We start from the raw sequence: 17,419 nt of genomic DNA, 5'->3' as shown, positions 1-17,419 counted from the left end.
ATGGGTGCGTAAAAAGTACAAAGTTACTGCAAAGAGGATCTTCCGGATGGACTAGGAACTTAAGATTGGAAACACAGACACTAGAGATGATTCTCTACACTTGGGCACAGGAGTGCCAGCTTTACCTCACCCACAGGAAGCGGGTGCATAGGCCTCGAAGTGCGTCGGGTTTCTTCTATCTGTTCCGTGGAGCCTGAAGACAAAGATGCTGCAGGCGACCGGTCCGGAGGAGATGCAGTGGATCCAAGGGTGGATCGGAGATGTTGAAGACCTGTAAGCAGAGGGGACAGTGTTCACAGTCACTAGCCAGTGACCAGCGTGGCACCAGGTGGGTACCAGGCGATGTCGGGTGCAAACAGGTGATGAGGGGTAGCTTGTCTCCGCAGCCACGTGGTCCCTGAAGGTCGACGACGTCCAGGAGTCGGCTCACGAGCTGTCCCACGCAGGCTCTCGCTGTCGGCGGTGTCGGCGACTTGGTCGAAGCAAACAAGCCTTGGCAAAGGCAATTGTAGGAGGATTTGGAAATCAGCTGTTGGTTCTGACCAGCAAGGTCAGAGGGATTGCTCCTTTGGAGAGGAGCAAGGGCCAGTCTGGAGCAACCAGACCAGCAGTGTTTTTCGTAGAGTTCGTCGCCAAGGTGGCTACTAGCCAGCGGGCCAGCAACCGGTTAGGCGCATCGAGTGGCAAAATGCAGAAGGGCCCCACGCAGATCGTGGAGATGCTGGAGGGCTCACCTTTGGTGCAGATGCTGCTCGGGTGTTGGGCTTCTCAGATCCCAAAGCACAACTTGGAGGGAGCCTCGGTTGTTGCACTTGTCAGCTTGTCGTAGTCGTTCCAAGATGGCTGGCTCCACGTGTCTCGGTGCCTCCACGGGTCTCCTCTTTTCAGGGACTGTGGATCGGGCGGTGAGAGGTCTGGAGGTCCAGGTCTTGTCAGTCTCTGGGCTCGGGCTCCGGCGGGAGGCGGCGGCAAAGCAGACGTTGATTCGCTGGATGGTGCTTGTGTTAGCAAGGTGGTCACTCCCTGACCACAGGGGAGATTGGCTTCAGTCCTCTGTGCAGCAGAGCGTCGAAGTTCCCGTCTTCTTCTTAGTTTCAAGTTGATTCCAGGATGTCTGAAGTCTTAGGACACAGCTCCTACCTTTAAGCGGATTCTAGGGGCCGGACTACCTGCTAGGTCCCTCCCTAAGGGTGGGACCAGGAAGGGGGGTGGTTAAACCCCCAATCCTTTGTCCAGCTCGCCCCAGGCCCGGGACTGGTGTGCCCCGGGACCGGTTTGAACTGGCATATGCACCGAGGCTCCTTGTGAGCCTCAGGCATGTCTGGTTTCTTTCAAGCCCTACCTGACCAATACACAAAATCCTGTCTGGGGTGGTGCACGCACCTCCCCTGGCAGGAAACCCTTTGTCCACACCTCCCAAGCTGGAAGGACTCCCAGCAGCAGGAGGGCAGACTTGTGTCTGTGGTGGCAGCATCCATTTTGTGGAGCTGAGGCTATGTCTGATTTTACCCGGGTTTCAGGTACTGTACATGTCGTGTCCCTCTAGAAGGGTGGAATGCTAACCCCGTCGCCAGAATTGGCGAGGGGTTAGTATTCCAATTCGTATGACACCTTACTCGAAATGTTTTGATAAAGCCAAACCAAAGTTAGCATTTAACCGCGAGGTTCATAATGCACTTAAGAGTATATGGTATGACGATATCTGGAAACAGTAGAAGGAAGTTGTTCCGACCACTGCAGACAGGCCCAGCTCATGCCAGAGCGCCATCTCACATGGGACCAAGCACTCTGCCTTCAGGATTGTTAAGGCCTGCCATAGGAGTGACTTATAGGTTACCAGGTGTCCCATTTAAGGTTAGGTATAGGTATACTACACCTAAGTAAGAGGTGGTTACACCAACTTACCCCAGCTGAGTGATCAGCCAGTTGTGTCAAATCGTTAGGCCAAGCCTGGGGTGGCATAATACATGCTGCAGCCCTTGGCAGGCCTTGGGTACACCAATGCCCTGGGTACCTAGTGTACACTGGTACAGGGGCTCACAGGGTGATCCAACCAATTGGGTATGTACCTAGGGTACATGGAGTCCATTTTAAAGAGAGAGCAGATGGGCTGAGGTCCTGAATGGCAGGATCTCAGGCCAACTAAGTCGAAAAACCAGCTAGACACTAGGCAAAAATTTGGGGGTAACCATAGTCAGATATCCACCTTCCTACACCAAGGTGCCTAAACGTTTTGATCATAAAAGGCTATTCCAGGAATTCAAACGCCTTATCGGCATCACCAGCCTTCATGTATGTGTTTTCCCGATGCAGCACTGCGTATACCGTTCATAGAAGAAACGCTGTGGATTTGTGTGGGACAAATCCCGAATGTACCGGGGAGACTATTTTCTCTAGTAGGAAGGATAGCCGAGTCGGATCACCTCAGGTGGGGATTTACCATCACAGTGAAGCAGTGACAGAGGGCGATAAGAGGTACACTTAGCAGGGTCTTTTAGAGGCTTGGGGGGCGCTGATATGATTGCGTCACTTATAGACGGCACCGACAGAACACCCTTTAATGCCTCGGCATACACCTATAGCAGATATGCAGCCGGTATTTGTTTCTAAGGTTTGTAAAACTCTACACCAGACCTTCAGATCCCGGTGCCTTTCCTCCTCCTAGGGCGTCTATAGCTGCAACGATCTGTTGCTCAGAGATCGATAGCTTATGACGGGATGTTAGAGCCAATTTATATAGCGCTGCACGGCTAGTTCGGGAAAGAAGTGTCCTGGCGCTAATATGAGCACATAAGTATCAAAATCACACAGCCCCTGAACACGAACAGAAAGGTTTTGAGTTGTTTCCTGAAAGACCTCATGTTTTGTTGGTCGCACTGGTCAGGTGGGAGGGCATTCCATTCCAGGTACCCGCAGTCACCACAGGCAGAGAGCAGCCATCAATTCCTTAACTTAGAGACTTTACGCAGCAAAGGACGGTGGGATCGCAACACTCGGCCAGCTGATACCAGGCAAAAAGCGAGGACAAATAAGAATGAACCCCCTGACTGTAGAGCGTTTATGACATAAAGTGCTTTATATTGACATCTTTTCAGGACAGGAAGCCGGTGCAATTTGACCAGTTTGTTGAAGATCGACGTTGTTTTCTTTAAGCCCAGAACCAGCCCAGCTGCTGTGTTTGTAGTGGCTGCAACCTATATAGGTGATTTTTAGATATGCCTGCGTATAAAGAGATGCAGAAATCCCTTCTCGATAGGATAAGGTCTAGAGCCAGGTCCCTCCTAGATGAAGCAGGGATAAACAGAAGTATTTTTCTGATAACTTTCCGCAGTCAGAAGCCTGAAGAGCAGGTGATTTTAATGTATCCGTTGAAGGACAGATGCGAGTCCACCCAAACTCCCAGGTTGCTGACCTGATGGAATGGGGTTGACAGAGCTCCCAACGACACCGGCCACCAGCCTTATGCCGTGAGGTTCTGGACCCAAATACCACTATTTCTGTTTTTTTCACTGTTCAGCGCCAGGGATTTGAGCTCATCCAATCAGCGACTTCCTGGTGGCAGCTCCTGAAATTACTGGCCATCTTATCTGTATTTAATTCTAATGTAATGATTTGTGTATATTCGAGTGCAGGTGATATCGAATGACTCGATCAGGCTGGCCAAGTGGCCATGTAAAGATTGAAAAGATTGTGGCTCAAAAGAAGTCCTTGGGGGGCTCCTGTGGTGATCGTCTGAGGGGCTGAAGTTAGCTGAGGCCACCACTTGGGTCAGATCTTTCAAAAAGGATAAGAACCAAACAGGCACTTTCCCCTAAGACCCACCATCTGCAATCTCTGTAGTAAAGTGGAGTGGGAGATGGTGTCAAAGGCTGCTGACAAATCTAATCAAATCGAAGCCCCCACCTTCCCACCCCCATACATAATGTCTCCAATATCCTGCTCTGTTGGAGCCCTGGATGGAGTTTGTGCAGAAGTGGGTGGGACTCGATGTATTTGGTGAGCTGCTTGTTCACCGTGGCCTCAGTTACTTTGGTGAACATCAGGAGCAGAGAGACAGGCCGATCCTTAGAGTTAGAACTGCCGTGACTACTGGAACAGACAACTGGAAGTAATGTTGGCTAAAACTCTTTGATTGGCTGCATGCTGCAGTGTGACGAAGGGCAAGAAAAGAAGGTTGGTCTGGGATGTGTCCCAGAGTAATTACCAGTGGCAGAGATGACCTCAAACATTCCACTCATCATTTTCCGTATTCATAAATATGTCAGGTGAGCCCAGATGTGGGTCCCGTGCTCGCTGCAACGCTGGAATGAAGCCGCACCCTACAGTCAAGGCCCAGATGTGGGTCCCGTGCTCGCTGCAACGCTGGAATGAAGCCGCACCCTACAGTCAAGGCCCAGATAGGCTGAAACTGGTCTTGGGTTACTTGAGTTTCGGTTCAGAAAGGATCTGGATTGGCTCTTCAGGCTGCACTGCTTTTCTTGGAAGGAGTCCAAAGCTGATTTGCAGATGTCTGCTTCCTGTTTGAGGTGGCATTGTGGGCCCCCAGGGACCTTCTGTATTCAAGGGGAAATTATTCCCCAACTTACAACTCACCAGGGGGCGCGTTTGCACAGTGGTGAAGGAAGGGTGCGGGGCCTGAGGTGACATGTGTGCAAACACACCTTGTGGCGCGTTTTAAGTTGGGGGATTAAGTCCCCTTGAATCCTGAGAGTCCCTGGGGTCGAACTAGCCCACAAGGTACCTCCAGTAAGTGCCACAGAGCTGCATTGCAGAGAGGTGTAAAAAGGGGCGTGCCCTGGACCACCTCTCTGCAACCCAGTCCTGTGGCGCTTACTGGAGGTACCTGGTGGGCTAGTTGGCCCCCAAGGACCCCCAGGATTGAAGGGGGATTAATTCCCCAATTTAAAACGTGTCACAGGGCGCGTTTGCAGAGTGTTTTTGTGAGGGGGTGGGGCCTAGGCACGACCGCGTGTCTTCTTTTTTTTTGAAAGGGGGGCTGTGTGGCCCCCCTTCCTTTTACTTTTTTGGGGCCCTGGGGACCCCATCCCCCAGGGTCTGACCCCCAAATTAAAAAAATAATAATTTATTAACGGGAAGGGGGCCGCGTGGGCCCCCCTCACGTGGCCAATTCCGGCCCCGGGGAACCCATCCCCCGGGGTATGGCCAATTTTTTTAATACTATTATGGAGGGGTCTGTGTAGCCCCCCTCCTCAGGCCATTTATGGCCCTAGGGACCCCATCCCCCGGTCTCTGCATTTTTAATTTTTTTTAATGGGGGCCGCATGGCCCCCCTTCCGGGCCACTTCTGGCCCCGGGGACCCCATCCCCCGGGCCTGGCCATCTCGTTGGGGACCGTGGGGGGAGCCCCAATGCCCCCACGGTCCCTGCTGGTTCCCAGCGTCCTGCGGGAGACGGCATTGCTTTTCCACATGGGGAGCTGCTAACATGCAGCTCCCCATGTGGAAAAGTAATCTGCTTTGCTTCATTGCTTTGCTTCATTGCTTCACTGGAGCTCCCAATCTGATTCCGACACGGAAAAGGCCTCTTCCTGCTCCGGTGCTGATACCCCAACATCTTCTCGACCAGACTCTTCACCGAAGATATCTGGCCTGTCTTCTATGCTTTGACTCTGCATCTCTCGACGTCGAGCCCGACTATGGTGAAGGGTTTTCTTCGATCGAAATGATTTGCAAGCGTCGCAGTATTCTTCTTTGTGCTCTGGAGGGCGAACGACCATCGCAACGCATGTGTCACATCGCATGCGTTTACGGCGCGTGCTGTCATGATGCACGCGACGTTACGACGCATGTGTTCATTACGCACGAGGTTACATCGCGGGCGCAATTACATCGCGGGCGCCATTACATTGCGGGCGCTTTTAGAATGTAAGCGCAGGGAAACGGACGGCGGGGAGACAACGCTGGAACCACGACGAGAGACAGGTAAGGTCGAGGTTGTACTCGTAGTGAAGGGGACTGTTTTATGGTTTAAGGTAGTTTATGGGGAATGTAGTGACGGGGAGGGTTTTGGGGGCGTAGGGTTAATAGTTGTATATGGTAGTGTTTTAGGCTTTAGGGTTAGGGCTCAGGGTTAAGAGTCGTATATAGTAGTGTTTTGGGCTTTAGGGTTAGGGATTACGGTTAAGAGTGTTAGGGTCAGCTGTCAGGACCATGCTCAATCCCTTGTACATACTGAGCTATAATACACCTTTAGGTACCTTTTGTTGTTTCTGCCTTTTATTATTTTCATTTCTGTTGTATGGCACTAATGGGGGTCTGATTTGTCACCTTGCACCCTTTCACGATCCATTTGTAGGCTTTTGTATGATGATTGACTCAATGACTTTGTTCGGATCTTTTTCACATGGTGCTGCACTGAACTGTTGTCAAAAACATTCTTATTGCCCTATTTGCATTGTGCACGTGTAGGTGTTCATGTTCGATTCACAGTTGTACAATCACGTTGCCGGTTTGTCAGTTGACACGGGCTGGAGGCAACATGTGCATCTGTCTTCCTGCATCCTACACGTGAAACCCCTGGTGCACGTTCCGGCGCCGGTAACCGCGAGGCACGTGTACGCGGTGTGCTAAGAACCCCACCCAATCAAGAAAACTTAAACCCCTTGCAAGCGTGAGCCGCCGCTCGTTACGATCTACCCGCTTACCTGAAGTCAGAAGTCAGAAGTCATCGCGTCTTCTGCTGGAGCTCCCGTCCTGGAATCCTCGTCCTTCGGTTTCTTCCTGCTTCCGGATCCAGGGGGCCGGTTCCGGTCCTCACCTGCTTGTCTTCCCCCTCGGCAGTAAACAGAAATCCCAGCTTGCTCGATCCTGCTTCAGTTCTTAAAGGAGCCACGTTCTAAAAAACGGAGAAGAAAAGAGACACAGTGAGTTAGTGAATTTGCGCAAATCCACTCAGACAATTCAAGTAAGTTCATATTCTTTCCTTATAAGAAAACGAGGATAAATAAGATCAAGACTTATCTTTGTGAAATCCTTCTTCAGCCAGGCGAGAACTTCTTGATAAAAAACTGGAAAGGAAAAATAAAGGACTTTAAGGGAAAAAAGCCAAGAACAAGAACACTTAAGCATACAGTTATTTTTCCTTGGTAATCAGAGTTGTGATTACATAAATGTGCAAATACATATATATATATATGTGGAGATTTAGACGTTCAAAGGTGTTTGGAGTTGAGTTAAGTGTGTTTTGCTTATTTTGCAGAGTACAGTATTATTCAGTACACAGAAAGGTTGACATATTTATCAGGAAACGTTCTGGCAGCTCTAAGACCAGAATGAGAGGTATATAAATGTTATATGCGATTATTAGTTACAGTAAGATTTCATTTTTTACATTTCAAGATTTATAATTGTATATTTTGTGTCTTGCTGTTCAGAGGGAAGAGACTTCAGAGGCGACTGAATCCTCACAACGCAGTAGAAGAGTGGCGTGTTTGTCTCTCTCTCTCTCTTTTATTATTTTGTCCACTTCCCCCTTCCCTTAAGCGTTTGCCGTCAGTAAACCGCATTTGTAGTTGGTTTGCTGGAGGTAAGCTCTTGGGGGCAGCCGAGAAAAATCTTCACGTCTCTCAAGGTGACACCCCCGGCTTCAGGTGAGTGAAGGTTTGACAAAGAGTCGAATATGGTAGTGTTATAGGCTTTAGGGTTAGGGCTTAGGGTTAAGAGTAGTATATGGTAGTGTTTTAGGCTTTAGGGTTAGGAGTCGTATATGGTACTGTTTTAGGCTTTAGGGTTAGGGCTTAGGGTTATTGTTAGTGTATGGTACTGTTTTGCCTTTACTGTTTATGCCTTAGGGTTGAGGGAAGTGTCAGGGCGTTGTACTGTGTTTGGGGGGGCTGTTAGGGAGAATTTTGAGGTGTGTTAGAATGCGTGGTCTTTGTGTGCGTTGTAAATGTTTTTTGCATGCGTGTAAAGGCGGAGGCGGAGTGCGGTGTAATGCTTTGCGTGGTGAATGCATGCGATGTAACGGTGCGTGCGATGTGAGGAATGCGATGTAATGGTGTGCGTTGTGTTTGTTTCCGTTGAATCGTCATACATCCCTCTGGAGACAAGCACAAGTTACACACCTGGTGCGCAGATACTTTGCGTGGCATTGAGGACAGAATTTGAACGGTGTCCGTTCCATCGACGGAGAGCTGGACGACGCGGTTAGGCCCGAAGGTCGTACACAAAGCTTTCCCATCAAAAAGTAGATTTTGTTGACCCAAACGATACGCGGAGAGGTGGGAAATGTGTATGAAGCAATACCGTTGAGGGTAGAGAGTATTGCGCACCGAGGGGAGCCCGAAGAATGGTTTCAAACCAGAGCGCAGCGATACACATCTGAACCCGATGGCGGAAAAAAAGAATCTAACAATGTAGTCGATGCCCATGCGCACTATCACCGAAAGGAGGAGTCACATTACCTTGTGACTAGGAAAGACTTCTTCGAACAAAAACAAAGTGCAAACATCTGGACCTAACACTAGATGGCAAGAGTATCTACAGCACACATGCCTCGAACATACTATACTCTATCCATGGAGAAATGGATACATAGAGCTCTACTCAAGTTTCTACCTGCAGAGTAATGGATACACAGAGCTCTACTCACAGAGTAATGGATACACAGAGCTCTAGTCAAGGCTCTACACAGAGTAATGGATACACAGAGCTCTAGTCAAGGCTCTACTCACAGAGTAATGGATACACAGGTTGTACTGATTGCTCTACTCAAACAGTAATGGTTAAACAGAGCTCGAGTCAAGGCTCTACCCACAGATTAATGAATATACTACACTTTATCCATTGAGAAAAGGATACATAGAGCTCTACTCAAGTTTCTACCTGCAGAGTAACGGATACACAGAGCTCAACTCAAGGCTCTACTCACTGAGTAATGGATACACAGAGCTCAACTCAAGGCTCTACTCCCTGAGTAATGGATACACAAACCTCTGGTCAAGGCTCTGCTCATAGAGTAATGGATATACTATGCTCTATCCATGCAGAAATGGATACACAGAGCTCTAGTCAAGGGTCTACTCACAGAGTAATGGATACACAGAGCTCGAGTCAAGGCTCTACCCACAGATTAATGAATATACTACACTTTATCCATGGAGAAAAGGATACATAGAGCTCTACTCAAGTTTCTACCCGCAGAGTAATGGCTACACAGAGCTCTACTCACAGAGTAATTGATACACAGAGCTCTAGTCAAGGCTCTACTCACAGAGTAATAGGCATACTATATTCTGTCAATGGAGAAAGGGATACACAGAGCTCTGCCCAAGTTTCTACCCAGAGAGTAACGGATACACAGAGCTCTAGTCAAGGCTCTACTCACAGAGTATCGGATACATAGAGCTCAACTCAAGGCTCTACTCACAGAGTAATAGGTTTACTATACTCTATCCATGCAGAAATGGATACATAGAGCTCTACTCAAGTTTCTACCCACAGAGTAACTGATACACAGAGCTCTAGTCAAAGCTCTACTCACATAATAATGGACTCACAGAACTGTACTGATTGCTCTACTCAAAGTGTAATGGTTAAACAGAGCTCAAGTCAAGGCTCTACCCACAGAGTAATGAAGATACTATCGCTATGAAGAAATTGATACATAGAGTTCTACTCATGTGTCTACCCCCAGAGTAACATATACACAGAGCTCTAGTCAAGGATCTTCTCACAGAGTAATGGATATACTGAGCTCAAGTCAAGGCTCTACTTAGAGAGTAATGGATACACAGAGGTCTAGTCAAGGCTCTTCTCACAGAGTAATAGATACACCGAGGTCTAGTGAAGGCTGTACCCACAGAGCAATAGATATACTATAATCTATTCTTGGAGAAATGGACACACAGAGCTCTACTCCTGTTTCTACCCTCAGAGTAACGTATACACATAGCTCTAGTCAAGGCTCCACCCAGGGAGTAAGTGATTCACAGAACACTAGTCAAGGCCCTACTCACAAAGTAATGGATAAACAGAGGTCTAGTAAAGGCTCTACTCAGAGTAATGAATACGGAGAGTTCTAGTCAAGGCCCTACTCACAGAGTAATGGATATACAAAACTCTAGTCAAAGGCTCTACTCACAAAGTAATAGATACAGAGTTTTAGTTAAGGCTCTACTCACAGAGTAATAGGCATACTATATTCTGTCAATGGAGAAAGGGATACACAGAGCTCTGCCCAAGTTTCTACCCAGAGAGTAACGGATACACAGAGCTCTAGTCAAGGCTCTACTCACAGAGTATCAGATACACAGAGCTCAACTCAAGGCTCTACTCACAGAATAATGGATACACAGAGCTCTATCCATGCAGAAATGGAAATAGAGCTCTACCCTAGTTTCCACCCACAGAGTAACAGATACACAGAGCTCTAGTCAAAGCTCTACTCCCAGAGTAATGTATACACGGAGCTGTTATGAACCGAAATGATGGCAGTGGTTTCAAAGACAGACAGTCAGCACCTCTGTTTAGTTTGCAGATGTGTATCACAAAATGTCCATATGCGTGCTCAATGTAAAACACTGTGCCATCCACAGTGCTACTCAGTACAAGGAGAAATAGACAGTTTTTCCATACACATTAATCATAAAAAATTGAACAACAGAGCACAGCACAAAAAAGTTGCAACTGACAAGCAAAATTCAGTAATGTGGTTAATTCCAAACTTAGAAACAGATAAATAGTCAGTTTCGAGCAGTCTTGATCAATAGTGGAATAGTTTCCAAAACGTTGACACGTAGATGTAGCAAATACACAGCCGACACATGTTTCGACGTTAAACGACTTTCTCAAGGCTGTTGACAAAATAGTATGACAAGTTGTTTGATGTAATACAAGAGGGAATTATTTCTACAGTCTACCAAGGACAAACACTCCATTACTGAAAAAGTGGAAAGCTGCACACTGAAAAAGTGCCAGAAAGTCGCGAGATCCAAGTAGAAGTGTAGAAAATCCAATTTTAAGAAAGAAAATCCATGGGTGTCATCAAAGTAAACCTACATCACACAATCATAAAGTCACCAGTGTGTTAACTAGAATAAAAAGAGTGAATCATAATCCAAACAAACACCCAATTTTGTGAGTTACATACAAAGAGACAAAGAAAGAAAAAGAGAAAAAGGGAAAATGAAAAGAGAAAAAAAAAATATGTTCTGAAATTAACTTAGATTGATACTTGTATGCAGAAATAACAGTAATAAACAATCAAGTCTTCTCCAATGCCAGCGATCAAAGGTGTGTAGAAATTTCGATATAAATCTGAATGTCGCAATATACCCAAGTAGTCACTAAAGGAAGACACATATAAGCAGTGAAAAATGTGTCTTCTATATGTCCCTCTAAAAACCAGTAGTTGCTACGTTTCAACATTTAATAACATAATAATAGGGGATCCTCCAGTTTTAAGAAGGATAACCACAAAGTAAATCAAACAATATATCCGGCCCAGTACTAAAACTGGCTGTACTTAGAAAGCCTCAGTAGCTAGCTGGAGTCCAAGAAAAAGGAAACGTAAACCGTCAGTGAGCAACCTGTGCCAAGAACTAGAAGACAGTTACGTATCCCTAATACATACTCCATAATAATCAATATTGACAATAGTTAAGAAATATTGCCGTAATCCAACAAATAAAAAACAAAACTAGCTCCAAGTAACCAATAATGTCAATTGAATTCAAATTTAAAAACTTACTTAAAAGTAAAGCCTGTCAACTGGAAAAACCGTCATGATAAACGAGTCAGAAGCCAAAATGTCAGGCTTCTAAAGGGTAACAGACATCAGTCGAGATCTGTAACATAACGGCAATCAGCTGTGAAAATATGTTAACAGCCCACTGCAAGTATAGAATAACTCATTTGTATAGCGGCTTACCCAATGTGACTTTGTTTCCAGCTCCCATTCTGAAAAGTTGAAGAAGCCGCCGTGGGAAACACCACATAAGTAGCAGGACGCGTCTCTAAAGCATGAGAGCTGTAACGGAGCGTCTTTACGTAATGCGCTCGTTACGGAAGCACATAAGTAGCAGGACACGTCTCTAAAGCGTGAGAGCCGTAACGGAGCCTGTTTACGTAATGCGCTCGTTACGGAAGCACATAAGTAGCAGGACGCGTCTCTAAAGCGTGAGAGCCGTAACGGACCTTGTTTACGTAATGCGCTCGTTATGGAAGCACATAAGTAGCAGGACGTGTCTCTAAAGCGTGGGAGCCGTAACGGAGCGTATTTACGTAATGCGCTCATTACAGAAGCACATAAGTAGCAGGATGCGTCTCTAAAGCGTGAGAGCCATAAAGGAGCGTGTTTACGTAATGCGCTCGTTACGGAAGAACATAAGTAGCAGGACGCGTCTCTAAAGCGTGAGAGCCGTAACGGAGCGTGTTTACGTAATGCGCACGTTACGGAAGCACATAAGTAGCAGGACGCGTCTCTAAAGCGTGAGAGCCGTAACGGAGCGTGTTTACGTAATGCGCTCGTTACGGAAGCACATAAGTAGCAGGACGCGACTCTAAAGCGTGAGAGCCATGACGGAGCGTGTTTACGTAATGCGCTCGTTATGGAATCATGGAAGCCATCATTGTAGTTTCCCAATGTAAGAGATAGCCATCGCATTGCTAAAGGTCACTATCTGCCTCACGTATAGAAATTAGTTAACGGCAATAAAAATAAAAGAACCCCTGTGCGTTCCAAACCTTAAAAATACCCCGCCTACAATTGCGTGTGCAATATGAACGTAGGTGGATTCCGGCGCAACCAAGGTAGTATGCGTTAAACTAATGAAAAGCAACACAGTCGAGTCAGCTACGCAGAGAGCATCCAAAATAGAAGTGTTTGGACGCGAAAAAGGACTGATGTATCATTCAACTACAGGAATGCAGAGGGAATGTCATTTCTGGAACCAAAAGTGATATGAAGAACCAAAGTGTGATCCTACAGCACACCCGTTGAGAGACAGAACAATTAAAATAGAGCGAGCAAGAAAGCAGAATCAGAGAGTCTTACGGCTTACTTTTCGGGGACCGTTTTGTGAAAGACGTCTCCAAGTACGTAGGGACATTCACGAGTTTGGACAAGGCCCAAACAAATATCAAAAGGGTGTTCACTACTGGCCTTTTTGGCAGGTCCGGGCGATGCAGGGGCTGCTCACCAGGCCGCCAGTACCATCAGGGTCCCGCGAGAGGGGGTTATGGCCGAGGCCGCGGAGACTTTCAGGATTCAACCAGAGGTGGCACCTTCTATCCTACGAGACGATCCAATCGTCGCGGTTTCCACCGCGGTGGCAACAGAGGAAACTCCCGTCCTCAAATTACAGCAGGTAAGCCCAGTGTCTTTGTCTGTTTATCCTCTGGGGGGTCGGATTTGCCACTTTCTTCACAATTGGCAGGCCCTTACTCAGGACGCTTGGGTTCTTCAAACAGTGCAAGGTTTTCGCATCAACTTTTATCAAACTCCTTTTCAGGAGTCAACTCCCAAACCCCTGTTTTTTTCCCAACAAGACGTGCATTTTATAGATCTAGAATTAGACGAGCTGCTGCAGAAGCACGCGGAGACCTATTGCGAGGACGACGGTCCCGTGGGCTTCTGCAGCACTGTGTTCCTCGTACAGAAGGGGTGGGGGGCTCTGACTGGTTCTCAACCTGAAGGGGTTCAATTCCTTTGTCCTTTACCGACATTTCAAGATGGAGTGTATCCATCTTCTGGCTGATCTCTTGTGACGGGAGGACTGGCTAGTCCGCCTCGACCTCAAAGACGCATACCTTACGGTGCCCATTTTTCCTCCCCATCGCAGATTTCTACAGTTTCAGTGGCGCAGCAGGCGCCTGGAATATTTGGTCCTACCTTTTGGTCTTTCCTCGGCTCCGTGGTGTTTTACCAAACTCCTGAAGCCGGTGGTAGCGCATCTCAGGGAGCAGGGCATACGTCTTATAATCTATCTCGACGATATTCTGATTATGGCTCCCTCAGCGCACATAGCATCTCTTCACCTGCAGCTGGCGATGTCACTATTAGAGAGTCTGGGCTTTGTAGTGAACAGGGAGAAGTCGGTCCTCACTCCAACGCAATCCCTGGAATTCCTGGGATTTGTGGTCAATACGCAGTCGGCGCAGTTGCTTCTGCCCAAACACAAAATCAGGGACCTGAAGAAAGAATTGAGAAAGACTCTGGACAGGCAGGTAATGTCTCTGAGGGAGATCGCTCGTCTGGTGGGCCTTTTAGCATCCTCCATACAAGCGATCTTCCAGGGCCCTCTACACTATCGCGCTTTACAGCGCTTAAAGATCAGACACCTCCAGAAGGGCCTCTCCTATTCAGACCTTGTCCTGCTCATGGATGAAGCCCGAGTAGAAATCCAATGGTGATTGACCCATGTGGAGGCATGGAACGGTCGGGCGATCTTCGGTTCTCACCCCGAGGAGATCATAGAATCAGATGCCAGCCAGTCGGGCTGGGGAGCCCGCTGCGGGGAAGTCACGACGGGGGGCAGATGGGCTCGCCGGGAGTTGGAGCTTCATATCAATTGTCACGAGCTCCTGGCTGGCTCGTTTGCGATTCGCACCTTCACCCCAGGAAGGTTTCTTGCTGTATTCTGTTGAGAATGGACAACATTTCAGCTGTACGCTATATCAACAAGCTGGGGTGTACCAGGTCCCCGAAGTTGGCGGAGATAGCCAAAGACTTTTGGCATTATTGCCTAGTGCATCAGATATCGGTAATTGCGGAATACCTTCCGGGGTGAGACAATGTGGTGGCGGATTGGCAATCACGCCACTTGAAGGATTACAGCGATTGGAAACTCCATTCATCTCTGTTCCATCAGATCCAAGCACTGTGGGGCCCCTTCCACACAGATCTTTTTGCCTCCAGACTGAATTGTCAGTTGGAAGCGTTCTTCAGCTGGAGGCCGGATCCCTTGGCGAGAGCAACGGATGCGTTCACTCAGGATTGGTCCCTGAACCTTCAGTACACGTTTCTCCCCTTTGTTCTGATTCCCAGGGTGGTGAATCAAGTTTCTTGGCAGGGAGCGGAGATTTTGCTGTTTACTCCGATTTGGAAATCGCAGACGTGGTTCCCCGTTCTCCTAGAGATGGCGTGCGACTGTCCGCTCCGCCTCCCTTGCTTCCCTCAGATGCTCCAGGACCCTCAGGGAGAACTCCACCCGCTAGTTCTAGCGGGGCAACTGTCCCTAATGGCCTGGAGGCTTTCCGGCAACAGTGGTCGTTGCCAGGAATTTCGGAGCAAGCTTCCACCTTTATTCAACAAGCTTGGGCCCCGTCTACCAGAAAGAGATACGGATCGGCCTGGAAGGCCTGGTTGGGTTGGTGCTTGGAGAGACATCTGGATCCCGTGGAAGCAGATCTCTCTCACATATTGAATTTTCTATCTCAAAAGGCCGCCGAAGGTTTATCCTACAGATCAGTGAATAATTTTCGTTCCGCCATTTCAGCAGGACATTCGCAGCTGGATGGCCGGCCGGTAGGCATGCACCCGGTGGTGTGCAAGCTTCTGAAAGGAATTTGTGTCTCCAATCCACCTAAGGCTAAGTATACTTCTTTGTGGGATGTTTCAAAGGTTTTGACTCTGTTTGATGCATGGCCTAGTAATGAATTATTATCTCGTAAACAGTTGTCAGCTAAGCTTGCCGTGCAGTTATGTTTATCCTCATGCCGCAGGGTGTCAGATGTTAAAGTGCATGATTTGGAGGGTAGGATTTTTGCTTCTGAAGGAGTGTCCTTTGTTATCACTGCTCGCACAAAGACTTTTTCCAGGTCTATAGATTACAATGCGTTTCCTTTGAATGAAAAACTTTGTGTGGTCAAGTGTCTTAAGGTATATGAGGATTGTACACGATCACTTCGCCCTTCTGGTTGTTCCAGGTTGCTTATTGCCTTACAGAAACCGTTTAAACCTGTGACTTACGCTACTATTGCCAGATGGCTGAGATTTGTTATGTCAGAAGCAGGCATTGATGTTAATCTGTTTGGTGCACATTCAGTCAGAGGTGCTATGGCCTCCAAGTCATTCATGCTGGGTACCAGTATACAGGATATCATGAAAGCGGCCGACTGGTCTTCCAGCTCTACTTTCAAGCAGTTTTACTATAAACCTGTAGGCGATGTTGCCTCTGTGGTATTACATAAGCGTTAAACTAGCATAATCTGAAGCCTCCAGTCCTGTAATAGAATAAAAAATTAGCTAGCATTCGCACCAAGAATTTTCAATTCTATTAAGGACACGGAGGCGAGGAATATCCCGCCCAGGGACAACTGAATATTGGTGATGATTCATGATGTTATGTTACCCACCCTGATTTATCAGTCGATGACAATTATTACGAGTATGATATTTCTGTTTCAGGCGCTGATCGGAAAGGAGATTAGACCAGATGGTGATCCTCTGAAGAGTGCGTTCCATGATCTTCACTTTCCAGTTCGACGTTTCCTGTGGTTCCAGCCTCCTGGAGCGGTTTGGATGTTTCGCTGTTGGTTATCAGACTTGCTAATGGACTTGGACTCTGCTCATTTGGCAAAGAAAGAGGAAGTGTTCCGGTTTGAGGACTGTAATATAGAGCTAGTCTCTATGGTTGTTGTTTTCTTACTATAAGCATTCTGGGAATGTTATGTTATAATCTTATCATGATTCTCATTGGCTGCTGTTGGTTTGCAGTAAATGAAAGAGAAGCATAATCCTCGCCTCCGTGTCCTTAATAGAATTGAACATTCTTGGCGCGAATGCTAGCTAATTTTTTAGTCACATTGGGTAAGCCGCTATACAAATTAATTATTCTATACTTGCAGTGGGCTTTTAACATATTTTCACAGCTGATTGCCGTTATGTTACAGATCTCGACTGATGTCTGTTACCCTTTAGAAGCCTGACATTTTGGCTTCTGACTCGTTTATCATGACGGTTTTTCCAGTTGACGGGCTTTAGTTTTAAGTAAGTTTTTAAATTTGAATTCAATTGACATTATTGGTTACTTGGAGCTAGTTTTGGTTTTTATTTGTTGGATTATGGCAATATTTCTTAACTATTGTCAATATTGATTATTCATGGAGTACGTATTAAGGATACTTAACAACTGTCTTCTAGTTCTTGGCACAGGTTGCTCACTGACGGTTTACGTTTCCTTTTTCTTGGACTCCAGCTAGCTACTGAGGCTTTCTAAATACAGTCAATGTTAGTGCTGGGCCGGATATATTGTTTGATTTACTTTGTGGTTATCGTTCTTAAAACTTGAGGATCCCTTATTATTATGTTATTAAATGCTGAAACGTAGCAACTACTGGTTTTTAGAGGGACATATAGAAGACACATTTTTCACTGCTTATATGTGTCTTCCTTTAGTGACTACTTGGGTATATTGCGACATTCATATTTATATCGAAATTGCTACTCACCTTTGATC

The 17,419-nt window shown here is 47.0% G+C and overlaps 1 long non-coding RNA gene across 1 annotated transcript in view; it reads left to right on the top strand.

Moving 5' to 3' along the window:
• The window catches only part of LOC146839200 (uncharacterized), a 51,182-nt gene extending 34,485 nt beyond the window's left edge, over positions 1 to 16,697 (top strand). The window contains exon 3 of the long non-coding RNA XR_014960804.1: positions 16,369 to 16,697. This is a non-coding gene — a long non-coding RNA (uncharacterized LOC146839200). The remainder of the gene's footprint in view (positions 1 to 16,368) is intronic.
• Positions 16,698 to 17,419: the final 722 nt, after the last annotated feature.

This window comes from Triturus cristatus, chromosome 4_2 (assembly GCF_964204655.1).
Source record: "Triturus cristatus chromosome 4_2, aTriCri1.1, whole genome shotgun sequence".
Classification (NCBI taxonomy): domain Eukaryota; kingdom Metazoa; phylum Chordata; class Amphibia; order Caudata; family Salamandridae; genus Triturus; species Triturus cristatus.
The sequence above is the reverse complement of the archived record's forward strand: the minus strand, read 5'-3'. Positions and strand labels throughout refer to the sequence as shown.